General features: G+C 45.8%; 1 protein-coding gene across 1 annotated transcript in view; it reads right to left on the bottom strand.

The window, feature by feature from the left end:
- LARGE1 (LARGE xylosyl- and glucuronyltransferase 1) overlaps positions 1-24,931 on the bottom strand; it is a 515,590-nt gene that overhangs the window by 151,478 nt on the left and 339,181 nt on the right. The gene's annotated exons all lie outside the window — the stretch shown is intronic.

The following is a 24,931-nucleotide window of genomic DNA, read 5'->3' as shown; positions in this document are numbered from 1 at the left end:
CACATTTGGGTTCCTGGAGCCTACTTTTCCCATCATGAACAGGGTCAAATCGGGAAAAAATTGCAACAGACATTAGCATTCCCTTCCCCCTAAAGTCAATTTTGTGTTTTCTTAATTTTCATTTTGTATGTTTTGATCCTCTGGGTTTGAACCCAGGTTGTGCTAGGCTGGGCTGTGGCAGGGAAAGAAATGGCATTTGGAAACAGACACTTGAATGCTCATTCCATTTCTTCCCTCCCAGGATCCTCATGACATCCTTACGTAATAGTCAACTACATACAAAATAAGTATTTTTCAACATTATGGTTTTTCTGAGTGGCTTCAGGAATAGGAGGTGTTTTTCCTCTCAGGTTCTGTAGTGAAAGAACATAATGACCACAGATTAAGAAGCTGGGAATCCGGCTTTGGGGGAGGGGTGTGTTTTAAAGCCAAGGAAAAAGGGTATTGATGGCTAACCTTTTAAAACTGAGGTTGGTGTGTGTGTTAAAAAAGGACCATAATGTAGTAATTTGCTTCCTTACAAAAATATCATCAAGGTGTCTGGCTCACTGTGAGGTTAGTAAAAGTCTGTGAGTTGGCAGAACTTATTCCCTCTGATGCTTAATATTATTGCTGCTTGCATTGTTTCATAACAGCCAAAACAAGAGTTGCAATTAAAAACAATTTTCATAGGCACAGCTTTGGGGAACCGCAGAAACCTGCGCTGGGAAGAGTGGGAGGGGGGTGCTCAGCATCTGGCCCAGTTGCGTTGTCAGACTTAGATCTAAGCAGGATTTTGAAGTGATTTGTCTTGAGAAGTCTGCTGTGGCTTCAGCCATGTATTTGTCCCCTGTCTCAGATGGTGTGGGACAGTGTTAGGTCAGAGGGCCTTCAATCTGTTGCCCTCCTCTTTTAAAAAGAAAATGAATTCATAGAATCATAAGAGTTGGAAGGGACCTCCAAAGTCATCTAGTCCAATCCCCTGCACAATGCGGAACTTCATAAATACCTACCCCACACACATACATCCCCAATAACCCCTGCTCCATGCCCAGATGCCCACGCCAAGCAGGAGTTCTGCACAGTCCCTACTGCAGCCCAAGTGCCTCTGTTGGCAGGGGGGGTGCAAGTAGGTAGCCTCACCTAGGGCTCCAAGGAACCTGGCACTGGCCCTGATTCTAATGGCAATGCAAGAAGAACAACAGGAAGGACTTTGAAGAGGAAAATTTCCTTATGCAATGGGCATATGATATATGACCATGAAGCAGTGCAGAGCGGCTACCATCTAGACCTAGAATAAAATCTCTGAAAAAAAATTAAAATAGTTTTACCTAGGGTTGTCAGGTCTGTGTTGGAAAATATATGGAGTCTTTATGGGTGGAGCTGGGGGAGGGTGGGGTTTAGGGAGGGGAGGGGCCTCAGCAAGATACGATGCCATAGAGGCCACTCTTCAAAGCAGCCATTTTCTCCATGGAAGCTGATCTCTGCCAGCTGGAGATCAGTTGTTAAAGCAGGAGATTTCCAGGTCCCACCTGGAGGCTGGCAACCCTAGTTTTACCTTAGCAAAGTGGCTGTGGAAAAGCAGCACAATGAGCATACATGCAGGGAACATAGGATTTATTAAACCTGCAACCTATTGAGATGTTAAAAGAAATGATCATTTGATTTTGAGATGGAAAATGGGCCTTCTGTATATTGTTCTGTGATTTAAATCACCCTCTGGAATGGAAAAATGCTATATGATGTTTTATTTCCTAACTGAGGGGGAAGCCAACCCTTCAGAATAATGGAGGTCTAAACTGACTAAACAGCGCACTATAAATTATTAACCAATTTGAAGGCTATCCCTCTGTTCCCTCCATCCTCTCTCTTTTATTCTTCCCTCATGTCTTCCAAATAAATTCTGTTGATGATGCAAAGGCCCTATCTGAGGAGGTAATTAGGAAACAGGTATGACAGAATGAAATACATTTCTAAGGCAAGGCAAAATCTGGAAAATCTCTAAATAAATTATTTATAGTCAGGATTAAATAATTTAATTCTGTAACATAGATAACCGACAATTATTTTGAACAGTACAGTAAAGGAAGAATACAATTTGGTTTTTGTTCTTAGATTTCTGTATCAGCTAAGAGAATTGAAAAGTAAGAGAGGGAAACAACATTTGAGAGCTTTAATGCTAAATGGGTACTTTGTGTGATCATTCATTTTGTTGTTGTTAATTAAGGTTTTTTAATGGAGACTGTATTGTGCAAGTGGAGCAGTACAGTTTACACTGATAGGCAGTGGCTTCATAAGCAGTGGTCTTGACCAGTGCCATGGACTGAAAACCAAACTAAACCTGTGCACACATAGGGATATGCTTTCAATAAAAGAGCCATAGAAAGGATCAGATGATCTCAGACTGTATGTGAACCATTGCCCGAGACAGAATATATCTATCACATTCTTATCCCACCCTTCCTTCAAGAAACGAAGAGATTGTTCACAGAAATACAAATTCAAACATTTTGTGGAAAAGGCAGGTTTGCTGGGTCTGTGTTGGAAAATACCTGGAAACTTTGGGGGTGGATCCGGGAGGCGGTGGCATGAAGGGAAAGGCCTAAGAATGGTACAATGCCACAGAATCCACCCTTCAAAGCAGCCATTTTCTCCAGGGGAACTGATCTCTGATCAGTTGTAAAAGTAGGATATCTCCAGGCCCACCTAGAGGCTGGCAAACCCTAGGAAAGGCCTAATTCGTTCACTATTTTTTTTTGTCAGAAAGTAAACATAATGCAACTTAACTGTCATTGAGGCAAACTGGAAGACAAACTCATGAACAGTTGCTCTTTCTTCACCCCAGCATTCCCTGCCTTCTTCTTATTGTGAGGTTTCACATGCACCAATACAAATCATGGTTAGCACAAAACCTTGTAACAATGGTTTGAAGACCCAGTTCAAACAATGAGCATTTCAAGGGCTAACAGCGAACCAGGAGAACTGGTTTTGAATAGTGAAACTAAGCAGAGATTGAAGGATTTGTTTTGTGTATTTATTTATTTAAAACATATATATGCTGCCTTTCTGCCTGATCAGTGTCCCCGAGGTGACGCACATAAAAACATTAAAACATCTGAACAACTTAAAAACTTTTACAAGTATAAAATAATTCAATGAAAACACATAAACGATCAACACTCAAACTGTTAATTGGTGGTATGCCCAACAAAACAAGAACTCTTCACCCACTGCAGAAAACACTGATACACTGAGACAGACAAATCTCCCTGGGGAGGGGGTTCCAAATTCTTGGTGCCATGACCAAGAAAACCCTTTCTTGGGTTGCTTCAGATGGAGGGGACACCAGAAACAGGGCCTCTGCAGATGACCAGAGTGAATGGGTAGGTTCATATAGGAGAATGTGGTTCACAGGGTATGTTGGTCCCAGATTGTACAGGGGTTTAAAAGTCAATACCACCACAGTGAATTGAGCCCAGAAGCAAACTGGAAGCCAATATAGATGGCAGAAGACTAGAGTGATGTGGCTGCAGTATTCTGTAACAACTGCAGCTTCCAGATAGACTTCAAGAGAAGCCCTACTTGGAATGCATTGCAGCAATCTAATCCAGATGTCATCAGGGAATTACCACAATGGCAAGCACTGCCCAGGAAGGGCCACAGTTGGCTCACTGGCTGAAGCTGATGAACAGCATCCCTGGCCACTGCTGCCATCTGGTCCATGAATCCACCCAAGTTGTGAAAAAACAGGTTTCCTACCTGTAACTGATGATCTTCGAGTGGCCATCTGTGCAGTCACACTGATGGGAGTAAGGCCCCTGCGCCGATCTCGATCGGTAAACTCAAAAGCTGCGGATTTCCGCACCGACGTCCCAGTGCGCATGCCCAGGAGCCCCCACCGCGCATGCTCATTGCGATGGGCACGGACATCCCGCCAGTTCCTTCTGACCGCCACGTCAGCCCAGAGATGGACCGGCCGCAGCGGGGAAGGAGGGCGGGGAGTGTGACTGCACAGATGACCACTCGAAGATCATCAGTTACAGGTAGGAAACCTGTTTATCTTCTTCGTGGTCTCTGTGCATCACACTGATGGGAGACTAGCAAGCCACAACGATACCTGGAGGCGGGTGCCACGGTCCATCAACGGGAAGCAGACTGCAACACCGCTCGGCCCACTGCAGATTCGCTGCGTCCTCGTAGGTCCAGCGTGTAATGGCGTACGAAGGTGTGCCCGGAGGACCAGGTCGCGGCTCTACAGATGTCCTGTAGCGGGATGCCCCGCATGAAGGCAGCCGATGTGGCCATTGCTCGAGTGGAATGCGCCCTGATGGGCCCGGGCAGGGGCCTCTTGTTCAGTAGGTAGCAGAGCTTAATAGTCTCTGTTATCCATTTGGACAACCTCTGGGCCGAAATCCTATGCCCCAGAGAAGGTTGGACATAGGACACAAAAAGTCTAGAGTCTTTCCTAAAGGGCTTGACTCGATGTAGGTAGAAGGCCAGGGCCCTTTTCACGTCCAGGGCATGCAATCTACGCTCCGCATCCGTGGACGGATTGGGAAAGAAGACTGGAAGGCACGTCTCGAGGTTAAGGTGAAACGCGGACACTACCTTCGGGAGGAAGGCGATGTTGGGCCGCAAACGCACTCCGTCTTCAGAAAAGCACAAGTAGGGAGGATCGCAGCGCAGAGCTGCCAGCTCCCCTACCCGCCGAGCCAAAGTTATGGCTACCAGGAAGGCCGTCTTCCAGGCCAGCAGCTGGAGGGAGCACGTGGCCATGGGCTCAAACGGCCGCCCTGAAAGGGCCTGCAGAACCAAAGTCAAGTCCCAGGCTGGAGCCAACTGCCTCACCGTTGGGTAGAGTCTGATAGCACCCCTTAGGAAGTGCTTGGTGTCCGGGTGGGCAAAAACAGTACGCCCATCCAACTGCGAATGGTACGCAGAAATGGCCGCGAGATACATGCGGACGGAGGAAAGCGAGAGCCCCTTGTCCAGCAGGGATAGTACAAAATCGAAGATGACTGGCAGGCCTGCCGTCACGGGATCGCTAGCTCGAGTCGAAGAGAATTGAACGAACACCCCCCACTTGTAGGAGTACGCTCTGCGAGTGGAAGGTTTCCTGCTGTTCAGCATCACGAACTTAACTCTCTCCGACAAGGAGCCCGCTGGAGGAGCCAGGCCGTCAACTTCAGTTGTGGGATGTCGTGGTGCACCACCTGTCCTCCGTGCAGCAACAGTAGGTCTGGGGCCTGAGGGAAGTGGTGATACACCCCGTCTGCCAATCGAAGGAGCAGGGGAAACCAATGCTGCCTGGGCCACCAGGGAGTCACGAGAATGCCTTCCGGCCGTTCTCTGATGATCTTCTGGATCACCCTGGGGATCAAGGGAATCGGAGGGAAGAGATACACCTTGTGCCGAGTCCAGGGCACCAGGAGTCCGTCTCCGAGGGACAGCGGGTCTGCTCCGCCTCTGCAGCAGAAGAGAGGGCACCTCCTGTTCGTCCTGGTGGCGAACACGTCGAGCTCCGGTGTCCCCCACGACAGGAAGACAGGACGCAGAAAGGTCCAGTTGAGTTCCCACTCGTGTATGGCAGCGCCCCGCCGAATGAGAAAGTCCACTTGGGTGTTCAAGTCCCCAGGGAAGTGAGTGGCGACCAGAGACGTCCCTAGGGTAATGCACATGTCCCACAGAGCTAAGGCCAGACCACAGAGCCGGCGGGAGAAGGTGCCGCCCTGCCAGTTTACATACGCCATAGCCGTAGTATTGTCCGTCAAAACTGCTACAGTTTTGTTCCGGAGGAACTTGCAGAAGGATCGTACTGCGTGAAATATCGCTAGGAGCTCCAGGAAGTTGATATGGTCGCTTGTCCGGGACTGGGGCCATCGGTCCCCCACACAGAAGCCCTGCATATGCGCCCCCCAGCCCCACAGGGAGGCGTCCGTGGTGATCGTGAGAGCAGGAGGATCTTTGTGGAAGGGCGCTCCCTCCAGCAGATGAGCCCTCTGTGTCCACCAGTCTAGGGATGCCAGAACCTCTGGTGGGAGAGTCAGGCGACGCTCTGGCGAGTCCCTTCCGCACCTGAAGTACGCCAAGAACCAAAGCTGTAGAAGCCTCACAAACACTAGCACCGAGGTCGTGGCGGCCATCAGGCCCAGCAGCCGCTGAAGCTGACGGGCGGAGCTCACTGGGCACCGCTGGAGAGCTCTCACCGCCTGAATAATGTCATCTGCCTGGTCGGACGGTAGAAACGTTCTGCAGGCCCGGGAGTCCAAGATGGCCCCTATAAACTGCACCCTCTGTGAGGGCTGGAGCCGAGACTTCTTGTGGTTGACCTATAGGCCCAGGTTCTGCAGCAGCAAAAGCGTAGTGACGATATGGCACAACAGAGTCTCCCGAGATGGCGCGACTAGCAGCCAATCGTCGATGTAGGGAAACAGGGTGATACCCTGTAACCGTAGGAAGGCTGCAGTCACCACCATAGTTTTTGTAAAGACCCTGGGGGCCGTAGAGAGGCCAAACGGGAGGGCCCGATACTGGAAGTGGTCTGAGCCAATTGTGAACCGAAGGAATTTCCGGTGGAAAGGGTGGATGGACACGTGGAAGTATGCGTCTTTTAGATCTAGTGTGGCCATCCAATCCCCACGGTTTAAGAGAGGGAGGATGCTCGGCAGAGATGTCATCCGGAACTTGTGATAGCTGATGAATAAGTTCAGGGCCCGGAGGTCCATGATGGGCCGCAGGCCCCCGTCCCGTTTGGGGACTATAAAATAACGGGAGTAGAACCCGAGCCTGCTCTGGTCCGAGGGGACGCGCTCGATGGCATCCTTCTGAAGGAGAAAGATGACTTCTTCCCTCAACATGTCCGTGGAGTTGGTCGATACGAAATTGGGGGTGGTAGGGTGTTGAAAAAACTCTATAACGTAACCCCTTCGAATTATGCCGAGGACCCATTTGTCGGTAGTAATGGTCGACCAGGCCTTCAAGAAAGGGAAGAGGCGGGTATTGTTCGGCGAAGAGGAAGGGCACGGGAGCAGGGCCGGGAGGCAGTCAAAGGCCCTGCTTGGATTGTTTAGAGCCCTTCTGCCTGGAAGACTGGCCAGCAGGGGGAGAGTACTTTGGCTTTGGGGTGTACGGTTGCTTGGAGAACGGCGAAGCAGACTTGGGGCGCCATGGTTGGTCCGGTGACTTAGGGAACGGTTTCCTGCTCCACGGTTTTGGCCATTGCCGCTTGGACTGAGACCGAGCGGTGGACACCCCCAGGTTCCGAGACGTTTTTATGCTTTTGTCCATTTCTTGCAACACCGAATTGGTGGTTGCACTAAACAGACCGGAACCGTCAAAGGGCAGGTCTTCTATGTAGGCCTGGGTGTCATGTTGGAGGGCCGTGGAGCGGAGCCAGGAATGGCGACGCAACGCGATGGCGGTAGTCAGTGTCTTCGCGCAGGTATCGCCCGAGTGCTTGGAGGAATTTAACTGCTGCTTTGCCAGCAGCATGCCTTCCTTCTGAAGTCTGCGGAGGGCGACCTTGGTCTGCTCAGGAAGACTGGGGAGGAGCGTAGAGACTTGGTCCCACAAACCATATTGGTAGCGACCCATACAGGCCGCGTAGTTGGCGATTTTAACGCCCAGAGACCCGGCAGAGTATAGCCTTCTGCCCAAAGAGTCCAATTTCTTCCCCTCCCTGTCGGGAGGAGTGGAGTGAGTCTTTTTGGCCTTCGAGGGCGACGAGACTACGACCGAATTCGGTCGAGGATGATTGTATAGGAACTCCGATTCCTGGATGCGGTACATATGATCCAGGCGTCTCGATGATACTGGCGTTGACATCGGCTTATCCCACGAAGCCTTGGCCGTGTGCAGCATGACGTTGGTCCAGGGCAGGGCCACCGCAGTGGAGGTGTCCATCTGCATGATGTCAAACACTGTGTCGGTAATGACTGGCTGGGGTTGTACTGTGGTGAGCGACAGCGACTGGGCCATACGCTTAATCAAATCCCCGTATGATTTTAGGTCCTCTGACGGGGAAATGGGTTGCTCCTCAGATGTTTTCTGTGGAGGGGAGGGTTCCCCGGATGAAGATCCTTCCCGTTCGTCAGCAGACGAGCCCTCATGCGATCTAGAAGATCTAGCTGGCGAGTCCGAACGGTCCAAGAGATGAGGATCGGGCGGCGATACCGGGCGTTTCGGCTTCAGCTTCTCCACTGGGGCTCTATGCCGAACCCAAGGTCTCATGTCCTCGACGTCAGGGGGCCTCGAAACCGACGCAGAAGGCATCCGGCGTGGAGGACGGTAAGATGTTCTGGACCGGTAGGAGGCGTCAGAGGATTGATCCCAATCCGGCTGACGAGGAGGGAGCCAGGGAAAGGATGGCTGCATGGGGTAAGCCCCATAGAGATATTGCCATTGCCTCTGGTCCCATGGAATCTGTGAAGGGTCCCGGTTCCGAGGCGAGCGGCTCTTGGACGATCGGTCCCTGGGTCCTCTTTCTCGGTCCCGAGAGTGTGGGCTGTGGGATCGATGAGGTCGAGGTCGAACCGGTGGGCTCCGGTTGGCATCGGGACGTTGGCCGGACTCGATCTCTTGGTCGGAGTCGGAAGAGATGACGAGCTCCGTCGACATCGAGGCTATCGGCCGAACCGGGGAAGCGAGCAGCTTCAGCGGCGGTATGATCGGAGCCGTTGGGTCCGGAGGAGAGGTGGGAGTGGTGGAAGACGAGGATTTTAGCTTCGGCTTATCCAGCCTTCTCGCCTTCTTCTTCTGCTCGCTCTGCAAGCCCTTATCCCCTTTAGACCGCTTAGCAGGTACAGAGGGATCCGACAGAGAAGCCTGGGCAGTGCGTTTCACATGCCGTTCGGCGTCGGAAGAAGGGCGCTCGGTATCGACCATCGAGGACGTCGATGTTGAAGGCAGGTCGGTAGCGACAGGCTGGTCTACCCTTTCTGCCGATGAACAGACCGGAGACAGGGTCTGTTCCATGAGGGCTGCCGCAAGTCTCGCCGCTCTATTTTTTCGAGTCTGTTTAGAGAATTTTGCACAATGCGTGCAAGAGTCGGGGCGATGTCGTTCTCCAAGGCACAGGAGACACAGGGAGTGCCCGTCAGGCGGAGCTATCTTGCTCCCACACTTGGAGCACCTCCGAAAAAATCCCCACCGTCTTTCCATACGCGGCCAGAAAGGCGGGAAGACGGGGGAGGGGGGGAAGCAAAAACCAATGCGTTCCACCCACACGCACCCCCAAAAAACAAGCAGCTAACACTAACTAACAACTATAACTATAACTACAATAACTATCTACAACTAACTACACTAATACGACAAAAAGAGAGAGTTCACCGACCGAAGCAAGAAGATTGACTGATCAGTGCGGCGGTCAGAAGAGAACTGGCGGGATGTCCGTGCCCGTCGCAGTGAGCATGCGCGGTGGGGGCTCCTGGGCATGCGCACTGGGACGTCGGCGCGGAAATCCGCAGCTTTTGAGTTTACCGATCGAGATCGGCGCAGGCGCCTTACTCCCATCAGTGTGATGCACAGAGACCACAAAGAAGATCTGCTTCTTTAAGGGAAGAGTAACTCCATAGAGAACTGTAGATAACCCATTTCCTGGGTCAGACCTTCCCCCCAACAGTAGCACCTCTGTTTTGATAGGATAAAGTTTCAGCTTGTTCATTTGTTCACTCTCATCCATTGCAAAGTTGCCTCCAAGAACCTGTTCATCATTTCCACAGCCTCCCTGAGACCTGCTAGTAACGCAAGATAGAGTTGAGTGTCATCTGCATTTTGGTGGCAGCTCAGCCCAAATCTCTGGATGACCTCTCCTAGAAGCAATACCTACATGCTGAAAAGCAAGGGGGACAAGATGGAACCCCACAGCCCAAGGAGCTAGGAGCAGTCCCCCAGCACAACACCCTGAAACCTACCCTCAAGGTGGGCTGGAACAACCACAACACAGTAGCTCCCAGTCTCAGTTCTAAAAGGCAATCCAGAAAGATACTATGATTGATGGCATCAGAAGCCATTGAGTGGTCCAGGAGAATGACCAGGGTTGCACACCCTTTGCCCACCTCCAGGCACATGTCATCCACCAGGACAACTAAGGTTATTTCAGTTCCATAACTAAACCTGAAACGAGGTTGGAATGGCTCTGAACAATCTGCTTCATTCAGAATCTCAAAAGCTGGCCAGTCATCACTTATTCAATCACCTCATCTGGTTGGATATGGCTAACCCTAGATAAGTAGTATCCAATAATAATATATGGTAACTGAATGCTGAGTATTTTATGTTACATAAACTATAGAGAGCTATAATTTTACAGATCATTTAGATATATTTTAAAGGGTATGCTGAAATCTGCTGTGTGAATAACTGCCTTTTTAAGATAGATTTATCTACTAAATTTTTAAATGCACAATAATTGCTCTGTAATATGTAGCTGGCTAAATGTTTTTTATACTTTTTACGTGCCTGGCTGTTGTTCATTTTTTGTAATTCTGAATTGTTATTAAGCAAGTGATGGCTAATAATAAACAAAGCATCTTGCTCAAGAATGGGACATTTGAGAAAGAACAGTAATTGGGCGAGAGGGCCATCCCCTCTCTCCCTTCCTTGCATGGCTTAAGGCAAAATGAAGCTGCAATTTGTATTTTATGGACCAACTGAAAGCTGCAGCCATTGTCTTTGTGTCCTGATTTACAAGGGAACCTTGGTTTGGATTGGTGCAATATTATAGGGCATGGTTAATAAAGCCAGGAAAAATGAAGTGTGGGGGAGCTGTCTTGAAGGTAAGGAAGTGCACACTCCTGTGATAGTTCCTCAGAATACCAATCTAATATCCACATTGGGAAATTTTCTTCCACACACATGCCCTCAAAAACTGAGTAGCTAAAACAAAGTTACAGTGAATGGCATGTATCTAACCATGCACTTCTGAAGGGCACAAGTCTCTGGACAAAAGGTTGATGATTTCCACTGACTTCCTCCCCCTCTCTCTTTGACTCTGTCTTGTTCCAGAAATAAAATTGGGGGAGGGAAGAGCTCAGTTGTCTACAGTGGGAAGAGGAAGCAGAAAGCCTTGCTCCATGGTTTTTTACATACATGCCAGTATTTCTTGGATGGACTAATCCAGGGATGGCCAAACCATGAAGCCAAGCCAGCCGGTGGCTTGGAGAATGCATTTAAAGTTAAAGTTGCTTTCTTTCCAACTCGTCCCCCTCTCCCCTATCTATTTGCCTGCCTGTCTGCCTTCATGTTTTGAGGCTCTCAAACATCTAATGTTCATTTCTTGTAGCTCTCAAATCTGACATTCATGACTTGTGGCTCTCAAACATCTGACATTTATTCCATGAGGCTCTTATGTTAAGTAAGTTTGGCCGCCCCTGGACTAATTTAACCACTACTCACTTTTAAACTTGGAATTTATTAAAAACACAAAAAATCCCAATAGCATTCTTTATTTTTCTTACTGACCTTAGTTATAACCTTGGAAATCTGGGTAGAGCTATAGAACATAAGAACATAAAAGAAGCCATGTTGGATCAGGCCAACGGCCCATCAAGTCCAACACTCTGTGTCACACAGTGGCAAAAAATTTTATATACACACATACACTGTGGCTAATAGCCACTGATGGACCTGTGCTCCATATTTTTATCTAAACCCTTCTTGAAGCTGGCTATACTTGTGGCCGCCACCACCTCCTGTGGCAGTGAATTCCACATGTTAATCACCCTTTGGGTGAAGAAGTACTTCCTTGCATAGGATGCAAAACAGCCTGCAATTCCCAGGCTCCCAATAATTAGCACACATACAATTTAACTTATTTCATGGGCTGTACCCAAAAAGTAGACAAACAATTGGGAGATACAGAGAACAAAAGCACAGGATCTGTGGCAGTCTGGACAGTCATCTTGATGAAGGTAGTTAAGAAGATTAATGTATACTTTAAACTCAACTCTCCCAGCTGGCTAGCACTCAATAATTTCAGAAGACAACATCAGAGCCTTCATTTCAAGGTGATAGAAAATTCTGATGATGAAAGAGGCGGCTGAAAACTTATTTTTAATTAAAGAGCAAGCAGGCTGGAACTCCCTTGTGCCTTGTAGGATGCAAAACCATTTAGGCTATAGTGGTGGGACGCAATTATTTATTTAGTTGCTTTTATTAACTAAGGGAATAAAAGAGATCCAATCAATACTGTTCCTCTACAAGATCCCTAATAATACAAGGCTATTACTCACCAACGTAATGAGAAAATAAAAGAAAGAAGATTAGGGACAAGAGATAGCAATTAGGCAGACAGATGCGCAGCTAGCAGGCATAGGTGTAAAAGACCTAAAGAGTAAATATTGATGAAGACAAGGGTCAAAATATCTTATGAAGTAACATAAACTGCTAAATACATGGCAAAACTACACAACAGATAAATGAATGAATAGACACTTAAGGGACACAGGCAATGGGGCAGAGAGGTGACAAACACACAACTTATAGAAGTGAGGAGAAACACCACCAAAAAATAAGGTGATTATCAGATCAGGGAACCATGGAGTACTGTGGTTCCTTGTGTCATGTTTTAAGTCTTGTTGGAAACAATATATGCAACTCAATAAATTCGATCCAGTGACATAAAAAGTGCAGCAGTAATAAGGAATTACAAGCAGTAAGGAAATAATACATCCCACAGTGCCTATTGAGGTTTTGAGATCTTGAGAAAGCTTTCCTTGAGAAGCGGCATTGTATCAGAGACACGGGTACCCATGACATTCTGCTGACTACATATGGCCTTCCTCCTCCATTAAAGTTAGGCAGCATTAGAAATATTAAACTGGTAAACAACAGAAAGGCACATTCACAGGCTGCCTTTCAGTTTCTAAGAGAAGATTCCAGAACTCCTCATATGCACAAAGGACAGAAATCATATGTTTATTTATTATATTTGTGTCCTGCTCTTCTCGAGCCCAGCTCACAGGTGACTACAGCTTATAAATATACAATCTGCATATACAATTTAATATACAAACACATACATGCTATTAATCAATCTATAAATACAATAAAATCAATAAAATACATTTTATGATGAGATGTAGGCTTTGCATGATTGTCCTTTGATTTTGTCCATATGAGGGGTGCCACTCAGGGAGAGGAGGAAGGATGGGATAATTGTACTTCCTTTTCAGATATGATTATTACTTAGGAAAATGTTTTTGGCCAGCTCACTGATTCAGTACACTGAGTATTTTAATACAATTAAATATGCTTACATAAGTCATGCATGTCAAAGACACAAGTTCCTGTGGATTATACAAAGAGAGAAAGCCATTCTCCCTTCTGTTGATTATGCTTTTTGGAATTATTCAGAAATAGACTCCTACAATTCACTACTTTCAGGCAATTTATCCTTGAACACGGACAGGGCTGTTTATCACCTTTCACTAAAATTTATTTTATTTTTACCCTGCCTTTTTCTTGCAAACAGGACCCAGAGTGGTTTACCATAAAAAATCACTTTAAACAAAATCTAATATACAGTAAACAGCACCAAAAATTTTGCATTACACAGATCAAGCAAGTCACAATCATTTCCTCCAGACAATCTTTCAAGGCCTCAAGAATATAGGAGGGTGGGGCCAAGTAGCTGTTCTCCCTCAGTCCTTGCTGGTGCTCTATACTAGTTTGCAGGCTCCCAGTATCAGGTATCAGACAACTCAGAATCATTCAATGTAAGGTCAGGGGGTTCAGAAATCAGGCAAAAAGGAGTCATTCAGTCCCAGTCAGAGGTCCAGAAGTCAAGAAAGACAGAGTCAGGGGCTTAGAGTCTATTGTACACATAGTGCCCATGCCTAACAGCTTTTCTTGGCTTGTTTTATAGCCTCACACCTAAAGGTCATGCTTGCAATCAGTTACTCAGAAGCAATCCTGCAACTTCTCATCTTCATTATCAGAAAACAGATGGCATCAGGCCAGAGGCATACACTTTGCCATCTTGTCTGCAGTTCTGTTCTCAGCCTTCATCTGCAGTGCTCTAAGGGGGTAAGTGATACTGGTGGGCTAGGAATGGCCAACTGATGTTCAACTTCTGAATCAGGGCTGAAGAGTATCCATGGCTCTGCACCAGCTGTTGGCTGTGAATCCTGACAAGCTTGCAGCTCATTTTCCTGCTGATCAGCTTCTGTTAACTCAAGGCTGGCTATGCAAGGTTCCTTTTCTCCTAAGATGTCCTTACTATTGCTGATCCCTGGCTGACTCGTGAGATGCCCTCTCTTTACCTGAACTGCAGATATGAAATGGAAGCCACATGTGGTGCTCCAGATTTCCAGCACAAACTTCTTTGGGCTCATGTAGACATGCATCAGGATGAGAAGATGGAATTATGAGGCAGCATTATGGAATGTATTAATGCAGACTGTAGTTGGGGTTGAAATCACATTTTATCAACTTCCCCATGTTTCTCACAGGGAAAAAAGGTAATTTTAAACACATGAGGGAGAACTATTCTAGTCTAACATTTCACATGTTATGTTAAATCCCAATTACATTATTAATTCAGGAGACCTTTGGAAAAAAAAAAAGTAGTCCCAGCTCTGCAATATGCAATGATACCATCCATTTTATCACCTCAGCACTCTGCTACCTCATTCGACTGCCTGTGGAATCCAGCCCTACTTCATCTCTAGGTCAGGGATGGGGATGAACTTGGAAAATGCAGTATGGTTTGTAGTGCATGGGGTGCATGGTCCACAAACCATGGGCCATCACAAACTTTTTGATGCTTGACAAACTGATTTGGTTTGTGAGGTTTGCGACATGGCAGAACCCCTCTGGTGTGCTAGAGGTTCCAAAATGACAGGGAATCTCTGGCCGGGTGAGGACTGGATTTACAGAGTTAGCACCCCCAAAGAAGGTGCCCTCAGGAGAGTGCTTTCAGGGGAAATGAGATGAAGGTTCAGGAGTGTATATGCCGCATCCTTCCTCCCCATGCTGGGCAGCACTGCTGTGCTCTGATGCTGAGGCATGGGGCCACCGGGTGAGGAGGGTGGCGATGATGGGGGAGCGCTGCAGCCAGAGCCGCCAAGTTGCCAGCTGAGAGCCAAGGGTCCCACTCTGCTCCAGCTGGGCTTCTTGAGGGCCAATGAGATCCAGGCAGATTGCTGCACTGGGCTGAAGCAGGGGGCCAGGTGCTGCCATTCAGAGGGGCTGCCAGACTGTGCCTGGTGCCCCTGGACTGTCAGTGCCCTAGGCCAGTGCCTAGTTTGCCTAGTGGGCAGGCCAGCCCTGTCTGTATTACACAGGAGGTGGAAGACAACTTCCCCCATGACGAGCACCCTTCCCCCATGATGAGCACTTTCACCCTCATGGCACAGAGGGGGTGATTCACACCTGGAAGGGTGGGAATATATAAAATGTAGCTTTGTGAGACAGTTCATGCCCACCTCTACTCCAGGCGTTACTGAAAGTCATTTAGAAGGTCACGAACCACTACTGACAGCATGAAAGTTCACGAACTGTTCATGCTGGATACCCATCCATGAACATTGCTTTGCAAATCCCAAACCGGTCAAAATTTGCGACGAACTCTGCCTTGTGAGCTGGTTCATGCCCACCTCTACTCAGGGTATTACCAAAGGTCATTTAGAACCTTCCATTTAGAGCTGAACATTCCTGCTTGGCTACTGGAGAAAAATGGTGATAACTGGGAAAGGAATGTTACAACTGTACTCTTCACTGACTTCCAATTAGCTCCTGAGCACAATCCAAATAATTACGTTTCATTTGAAAAAAGCCAAGTAACTTAAAATTGGCTTCACCCACCATGAATGATCATGGAAATTACTTTTTTTCTGGCATACTATCTTGGCTGTGAAATTTCCTAGAACTGCTGAGCTGTTAGTGGCATGACAATAATCTGGTCCATTTTCTGTCCTAAGGTAAGATACTGGATACTGAAAACCTTAACCATCACAGGAGAAGCAATCTACTGATATTTGTTTGTGGGTATGATGTTGCCTGTTGCTTTATGCATTATGCTCTTCTCAGTGCATTGTATTTCTACTTGGGTAATATCATTTACTGCTTGTTTAGCATATGCTTAGTACTTATGCTTTGGTCAGATTTCTGCAATCCCAGTGCTATTAAACTGCCTATTAGATGTCTCATCCTATTGATTGCATCGACTTAACTTGTGTAATCTGATTTGAGTCTCTATGAGAAAGAAGGAATGTAGATAATGTAAACAAATAAAATTTCCCAAGCATCTTAGATTGACACATGGGCCTTCACATCTTGGATTCGGAAGATGCTCACTGGCTATATTTTTCAGCTAAACAATGAAAAGGTTGAAGAACAAAACTAACAGTCAGCCTAAACACAACTAGGTGGTGCTGGTCTTTCTTATAACCCAAAGAACAACAATGGAGGCTTCCACAACATGCATTCCCCTAAGGCAACAGGTACATTCTGCCTTGACTTTTTAAACTATTTCTACAGGGGCACTTTTCTTGGAGTACTTTTTATTAAAAACTATGTTTTGTTCTAGCATAATATTCCATTCTGTACTCTACTCGTGGCCCTCTACAGTATGGACACTGACAAATCCAGGAGGAATGCCAGGGTACGAAAGAACTGTGCATGGTGGCTGGATTACAAATTCTAGGGTTACCTTCCAATCCTGGTTCTAGAAAATCCACAATATGTATTTGATGGTTTTTGGAAAAGAAGAACTTTAATACAGTACACAGACTCCATGGACACTGGCCAGGAAGCAAATGCACAACAATGAGAAAGGAGCAGACACAGCAGTTATCAGATAACCATCTGAGCCATCTTCCCTTACCCCAGTCCTACTGTGCTGTATTTCTAAATCCTGAAATGGACCATCAATCATATAGCAGAGGAACAATTTGGAAAATAAACTATTAAAAACTCAGAGGAGGTTACTAAATTCATTCCATTAATCACATCACAATCTAGAGTCTGAACCCACACCTTCTAATCTTGAAAAGAGCATAACAATAGTCTTGTGTTTATCTCTACTGGCTATCACTGCATGAGGAAGTCCTGGGTAGTTCAGCAGGGTTAATTTCCCTTATCTTCTCCAGCATAGAAGACTGGCCTCTGAACACCTGCTTTCAATATACCAGCTTACTAGATAGCCACAGAAAGTATTCTTGGTTTACTAGAGTCAAAGATGCTATATGAGAAGGAGCAAGCTATAAAGAGAAGAAAGACTGGGATTTCAAGAGGAACTTTGGGTAATCAGTCTTGCTGAAAATTACAACCATGTACCACATTTTAAGTAAGGTACAGCATTTAAAGCTAACTGATGTGCAGTTAGGGCCAAATTAATGTTTCGTTGGTCTCTGGGGAAGTGATCTTTCAGGGCCCACCCTAGGGTACACTTAAAACTCCATCCTCTTTTAGCTGAGATTTCAGACATTCAAGTCACACTCTGAAGCCCAAAACAGTGTTTAAATGCTCCTATCTCTTTGGCAGCATGCCAGGAAGTACCTTGATGTGAAACAGAAAAGGACAGCATTACTGCTGAATCTGGAGAGAGGGAAATGGATTGATATTAGGGACAAACAGATGCAGCAGGGAATAGTTTAGAAATTTCCCACAACAGAGGTTATAGTCTTTCCGTATTTAAATTAAAACAGAGATTGTGGAGCCTAAAACACTGTGTGTAGACAACAAGATGTTATCTCAGTTAGCTCCTTTATTAATCGGATTTATTTTTCTGTAGGAATATAGAATCAGGCCCTACCATGTAGTTGCCAAAGAAGCACTCAAGGACCGTCAGGGTCAGGGTCTTGCTGATGCAAATGAAATGCTTAAGGAAAAGGAAACAAATTGTCCATAAATAGTCCTTATAATGGATTGTTAAACTCTGATGTTTTATCAATGGTTTCCTTGGACATATCCAAGGAAAGCCAGCAGGTTCTTTCTTTCATGCTGAGTAACTGGCAGGTTAAGATGTCCACCAAGCATATCTGCTTAACCCCTGCTGACCCAGCATGGCTCTGTAGCTAAACCACAGACAGCATCTTTCCTTTCTAGGAAACAATGTGGGGAGGCACACTTTCTAGCCAACTCAATTATCTTCTCAAATAAAACTAGGTATATATCCAAACTGCCAAAGGGTTAGCAGTTGCCAGAACTGCCATGTTTTAAACCACTCAAAAAGAAAACAGCTCAACATATAGCATTTTCATGCATTACAGGCAGCCTAGTCCTAAGAAGCATTACATTAAATAAAATACAATGAAAAAGCAATGGGAATAAGTAAGTATAAGCAATAATCACAACATAAATACAAAGGGAGGATTATCTCTGAATGCAGCAGAACTGATGAAAAGGATCTTGAGATTATGGCAGAACACAAAATAAACTTGGAACACTGCATTTGATTCTGCTACAGAAAAAGCAAATATGCTTGTGGTCTGTATTATCCTTTTACTCTGAATTGTTTCATTTTTAGCAAGGCTGATGTGATTTCCATGGAAAGGGTAACAACTTTAAGAGCAGAACAGCCTAGCGTCAGTCTAAATCTAAATATCAATTGGAGGGTGGCATCAGCCATAGAAAAGATATGAACAGTAGGAAGAATCCACAAAGTGGCTCCAAAATTCTGAATGAAATCACAATATGATAAACAAGTAATCTATGAAAATAGTTTGCAACTTCATAAGTATGTGCATTTTAATATGCAAGCATATTTTTCAAACCAAAAGTGAACCAAAAGAACTGCCAAATATGTTTCAATCCAATTCTGATCACAACTGTGTGATGGCAATGCGAATCTGGAGTATTCCCATCTCCGCACCCCAGTTCACTGAGTTCTGCAGCATGCAGTTTTGCTGACATACAAGGCTAGAGGTCAGAGAAATCATTTCCTGGCTTAGTGTTCCCCAGGTCCTTATAACTTGTGGGGAAATAGAAATAATACATCCAACTCTATGCCCTTTTCTATTGAATGCACGCCTTGGGAAATTTTGTAAAACCGCCAACACCTACAACTCTTACTCAGGCCCAGCTAAAAAAGAAGATAATTTCATAGAAACAAAAAAACCCTCCTGTTACAGTTGCCTAATAATGTGCAGAGAACTCTGACCTTGTGATACAATTTCATGGGCATGCTGTGTCTTGTGGCAAAGGTTGAAAGTATGCCTTAGAACTGGAAAGATAAAATTGTTTAAAGATGAATTCAGAATGTTTTTTTTGTGTGGTGGTTTCTTAAACATGTTGAAGTAATAGAAACAGAAAGGTTCAGAGAAAAAATATGAATGAATGAACGATGTGGGAGAAATAAATACTTTCCATTTATATGTTATCTGTACCAGGATTTTTTTTTAAATGGGACCCAAGGATATTTGCTCCTATTTGGCCCTGGCACACCAATCTCACAGATCTTTGACATGGCCAAGTGTGGCTTTACACTGATGCAACTACAGCAGCATGTTATGGATATTAAACTAGCCAGCTGCACTTCTCACAACAGGATAACATTTGTTCAAATATAAAAAGTGCTTAGGAGCCCAGCAAAGCAGCTAGCTCTCTAGAAGTGTATAGATTATTAAGCTCCTCACCCCCCACAGTTTCACCTCTGTCCCTTTCTATGCTGCATAAAAATCACTTTTGCTTCTTCTAAGATTGCATCTGGAGAAAAGATGCCACTGAAATGGCAGTATGGATCCTCCTTGTATATTAATTCAATGTCCTGGGTTGGCTCAATGCCACAAGTGTTGTTGTTTCATGACAGGAGCCAGACTTTATCCCCAATCAAATTCAACTGACAACCCACTATACCAGAAACAGTCCAGCCTAGCAGAGTCTATCCAGTTGTTTTTTACTGTCTGCCTAAGACCTGGAAAATCAAGGGGATTGCCCAGGGCCTGGTAGGTCACAATATAAGACAAGTAAGCTGCATTGGCCTAGGAGGTTCATAAACTGTGAAAGTCTGGACAATAGAAATACAAAGCAATGGTAATTTGAAAACCCAATTATGAGCATGAAACGGCCAATAACATTTATTGTTATCTCAAAATGCAAATAAATTTCTTATTCAAAGCTCTCTAATGCCTGCTCTAAACTGTGTATAGAAGCTGTCACTCTTATGTAAGAGCCATAGCTGCTAACTGGCTAAAATGCATCATTCACTTCATAAGGACACCACATTCCCGAAAACAGATTTGCAAGCTTGAGGCAAAGCAAGGCTCAGTTGCTGCAGAGTTAGGAGTTATTCGATGATTAAACAGAAGGAACAGATCTGCTAATATAAGTCAATGCTAGTTTGAAAAAAATAACTAAGAATCAACAGCAGGGTGCTGGCTAAACTTAAACTAGAAAATACCTGAATCTCTGATGCCACTTCTAGGTAAGAGAGTCTAGGAGAGAAGGATCTGGTTCAAAGTCTCCCAAGATAAACAGCAGTTCTGAGTTTTTCACAGAGAACAGGTACCTCCATAACAGAATTAACTAAAGTAAAAAAACCCAACAGTTGATGAATCAATTGAAAAGGATTTTAAGCAGTGGTTTCTAATTTTCACATGGACACTCCTCCATTAAGGAATACAAGCATTCTGGTCTCATTATTGAAGAACTTGTTATTTACTTACCAAGCAAATTAGCCACTGAAGAGTCCAAATAAGAGTCCAAATAAGAGTCCAAATACACATGGCTGTAAAATGGGGGGGGGGGCACTGACACATTTAGAAGATCCTTCATTAATGCCACAATTTCGGTAACTAGAGTAGATTTTGCACATTATGTAATACTTTAGAGATAATTTATTTTATTGATATACCGTATATACTCGAGTATAAGTCGACCCGAATATAAACCGAGGCTTCTAATTTTACCCCAAAAATCTGGGAAAACTTATTGACTCGAGTATAAGCCGAGGGTGGGAAACGCAGCAGTTACTGGTAAACCTATGGTACCTTTCATATACTGCCCCACAAGTTGGCCAGCTTGGAGAAGGCATTTTTTTCTCCTTAAATCACTTCTCCAAGCCAAGTCAGCCAGCCGCTTGGAGAATCCATTTAAAGCTAACGTTGCTTTCTTTCCACCTCCCCCCTCTGTTTTCCTTCCTTCCTCCCTCTTATGGCTCTCAAACATCTGACGTTCATGTCTTGTGGCTCTCAAACATCTGATGTTCATTCTAGATGGCTCTTACATTAAGCAAATCTGGCTTTGAGAGCCACACAATATGTGTGAAAGGGCCACACGTATCATCCAAGCCACCGTTTGGCCACTCCTGGTTATTATAAACTACTTGAAATATTTGTAGAAGGGTTTTTTATGCTGTTTATCTATGTTAAGGATTTAATTTGTTGCACTGTTACATAACAGCATAGATAATGCATTTTTACATGCTTTATAGTATGTTTGCCTGACTGTTTCCAGAAAAGAGTGAGCTGTAGGATTGCATCCCATTCGGTGCCAGCCAGACCATCGGTCAGACCTCTCCTTTTAAGAACATTCTCAGACGAATCTAATGTATTGTAACAGGTATCCTGTTGTCAAGAATTAGAGCCTTGGAAGGCACGGATTAACCAAGTGATTCCTGAAATCAGTTAAAATCAGGGTCTTGTAATTTCAGCTGTTGGTATCCTAAAGAAAACAGGTACAATGCCTGCTATACTTTTAAATTGAGGCTTTTTTGGTAAAAGCATTTGCTTGGATTCTAAGCTATATGAGCAGAGAAGGCATCTTCCTCTAATGCCTGAAGGGACCCAGACTGGGAGTCTGCAGCTCTTCCATTGAAGGAGGTACTGCTGGGCCAGTGTGCCCAGTTAACTGCCATCAGGAATTCTCTTTCTGTTTCCTACAGCACAGATTTCCCTGCCCTTCCAAGTCTACAGCTGCTCTTTCCCCTAGATGCAGGAAAGCCGGGTTCTTTCTAAAGTAATCTGCATTCTCTGAAATAATGCAGATTCCCCCTCCTCAAATGCAGGTGTTCTTTTGTGTTTTGTTTGTTGAATCCTACACATTTCCAGCAATTGGCTCCAATTTATGTTGTACTCTTTCCCAAAACAGTTCATGCGCCGCTTCCTGTTGCCAGCCCCCCCTTGCACGGCGAAGGCGGAGCGCCGCCGCTTTCTCCCCCCCCCGAGCGGCGGAACCCACGGGCGGCGCCGGTCACGTGTCCCGCAGGGCTCGTCCGTCCCCCTTTCCCGGGCGGGGAAGGAAGAAAAAAAGCCGCGTCAACGTGCGAAATTGGGCCGGCGTCGTCGTCGTTGCCGTGCCGAGCCGCTCCGCCGCCCTCTTGCCTTCCGCGGCTGAGGGAAGCGCCTCTTCCGCCGCCCCCTCAGTGAAGCCGGCGAGCGGATTATTATTTTTTCCCCCCTCCTCAACGACCCCAGGCCGGCCGGCGAGCCTTCCCTTTCGCCATGCCGTCGCCGTCCCTGAGAGGAGGCGAAGGCGCGGAAGCCGCGGGGGAAAGTGGGGCCGCCGCCGCTGCCGCCGGCCGAGCCGCCACTTGGTAAGGATCCCGCTCCGCCGGGGCTTCTCCCTCCCTTTTTACCTGACGGCTGAATAGTGACTCGAGTATATGTCGAGGAGGGGGTTTTTCTGCCCAAAATTTGGGCAGAAAATCTCGACTTATAATCGAGTATATACGGTAATTGGAATTAAGAGTAATCATTCCTGTTTAAGATAATAACATTTTATTCTTATTGCATACCTAGCTCTGTTATCTATATAATTATCTCTTATGGGTTAGGGAGCATCCCCTTCTCTTTGCCCTGAGGGTCATGTGATGAGTGCCAGCCAGGTGGTGCCTGAAGCTGGTCTGAAGACCACAGTCCAGGTGCTGTTGCTAGGCTACAAGAGACTGCCTGTCTTTTAAGTCATCAGCTGGCCCTGTCTTGTGAGCTCTAAGGTGCTGAAAGTCAGATTTGAATCCTACCTCACTTCCATCACCTTGGTATGTTACACAATTTGCCAGTAAGTCTCATTCAGGACTTCCTGAATGATCTACTTTACTTATTCTGTTAGTGTAGTTCTGAGCCAAAATGAACACACACATTTTGCAAACATTTATTCCTCTTAAATGCACCTCCCCTGTGCTTTTAGGTTACTTTCACACCCGTCCATAAAAGGCTGCAAGAAAAAGGCAGGCAGGAAGGATGGATCAGGAACATATGAACATATTAAGCTGCCATATACTGAATCAGATCCTCAGTCCAACAAAGTCAGTATTGTCTACTCAAACTGGCAGCGGCTCTCCAGGGTCTCAAGCTGAGGTTTTTCACACCTATTTGCCTGGACTCTTTTTAGTTGGAGATGCCAGGGATTGAACCTGGGACCTTCTGCTAACCAAGCAGATGCTCTACCACTGAGTCACCATCCCTCTCCAAAGGAAGTGGGTGTTGGAGGCAAGAGACAAAGTACCCAATTTCCACTGCTAATTCCTTCTTCCCAGTCCAGCTGTGCTTAGATCTTGGCCTGAATGCAGATGTGCATCCAAAATGTGCATCTCACTGGAATTAATGTACTGCAAATGGACATCCACATCTGGACAAGGATTTAAATGGTGTTGTCATCTATCAGCACTATGTTGTTTTCAAATAAATGCACACTTGGATCCACTTTTTGCTTGAACTATGCATGTGAAACTAAATTCAATTAGGATCAGGGCAAGAGTTCAGTTGTGCATTGCTGGTACTCAATGAAATTGCCAGCACAGAATGGTGAGGCAGAAAGCATTGAACTGATTGTCTGATCTATGGAGATGTTCTTTCCCTTTCCCACATCTGAAGCATCAGAAGACTGGGAGCACAATGAATGTGGTCAGATGTAAACTATCAAAAATAAAAAGAACATCTCGAATAAGCACTTTGACAAAAAATTTGCTCCCCCAGACTTTCATAGCAAGAACCAAACTTTATGAAAATTCAGCACCAAAGTATGAGTATGAAACTAACATCCAGGACAAGCCTTAAGCCCACTACATTTGTATTCTTGATGGACAGTTTAAGTAGCATCAAATCAATAGTTGAGTCCTTTCTCCCCATAATTGATCCCATTTGAACTTTGTTGTTAGTTAAGCTTCAAGGTGGAAACTGCACAAATTGCAGTGGCATCAGCTCCTCCTTGTAGCACTCTTCCCTTCCTTTCCATATTCTCTGGACTCTCGGTTCTGATGAGCTCCTGCTATTCACTCACTCACGACTCAGCCCACTGAGATTCCTATGTGTGATCCATTGCAATACCATCAGCCCATATTGCTTCTGATTCTTTTTTTGTGTGTGTGTTCATGTCATGATTGTTCCTAAGTTGCCACCAAAACATTATTTTGCTCTCCCTCATAGGATTTCCATTTGTCTATTTCTTGGCTTAAAAGCCCATTTTTTTCTTTTTGTTCTTTGTTTTTCTCTGGCTGTCCCACCCAATCATTTGAATGTATATTAGTAAATTAGGGGAGAGATTAAAGTCCTTCTTTTGTCCTGATTTGACAATGGCACACAAAAGGCTGATGGTAAATCAAAACTAACTTACTGGCCGTTTTCGCACTAGCGTTTACTCCGGCGTAGCACCCCATTTACCTCCGGATCTTTTCCTGGTTTTCGCACCTGTTGCTCCAGTGCTGTGGTTTGCTCCGGTGCTGCAGGGGTTTCACGCCGGAGTATCTTGATCCACCTGCTTCCAGAGTTTTTGAAAACCTCCGGATCCACTCCAGATCCACTCCGCGGAGTTTGCTGTGGGAAATCCATCCACGCCGGATCGACTGCTTTGTGGGCGTCACCCTCTCCCTTTCCGTCCTCCCACCCCATCCACCCCCTTGGCCAATCATCAGCCCTTCGCGGCACTTCCCAAAAGTGCCCGCACGGCCATTTTTTTTTAACTTCATATTTCTTGCGTAATAGCGATATTATTGCTTTTCCGCTGTTGCGTTATTTCGTTAGTTCGTTAGGTCCCCATTGCAGCTGCAAGCGCCAGCCGGGGAGGGGGAAGA

The sequence above is a fragment of the Heteronotia binoei genome, chromosome 8 (genome assembly GCF_032191835.1).
Source record: "Heteronotia binoei isolate CCM8104 ecotype False Entrance Well chromosome 8, APGP_CSIRO_Hbin_v1, whole genome shotgun sequence".
NCBI classification, from domain to species: domain Eukaryota; kingdom Metazoa; phylum Chordata; class Lepidosauria; order Squamata; family Gekkonidae; genus Heteronotia; species Heteronotia binoei.
This window is presented reverse-complemented; position numbering and strand designations above follow the sequence as displayed.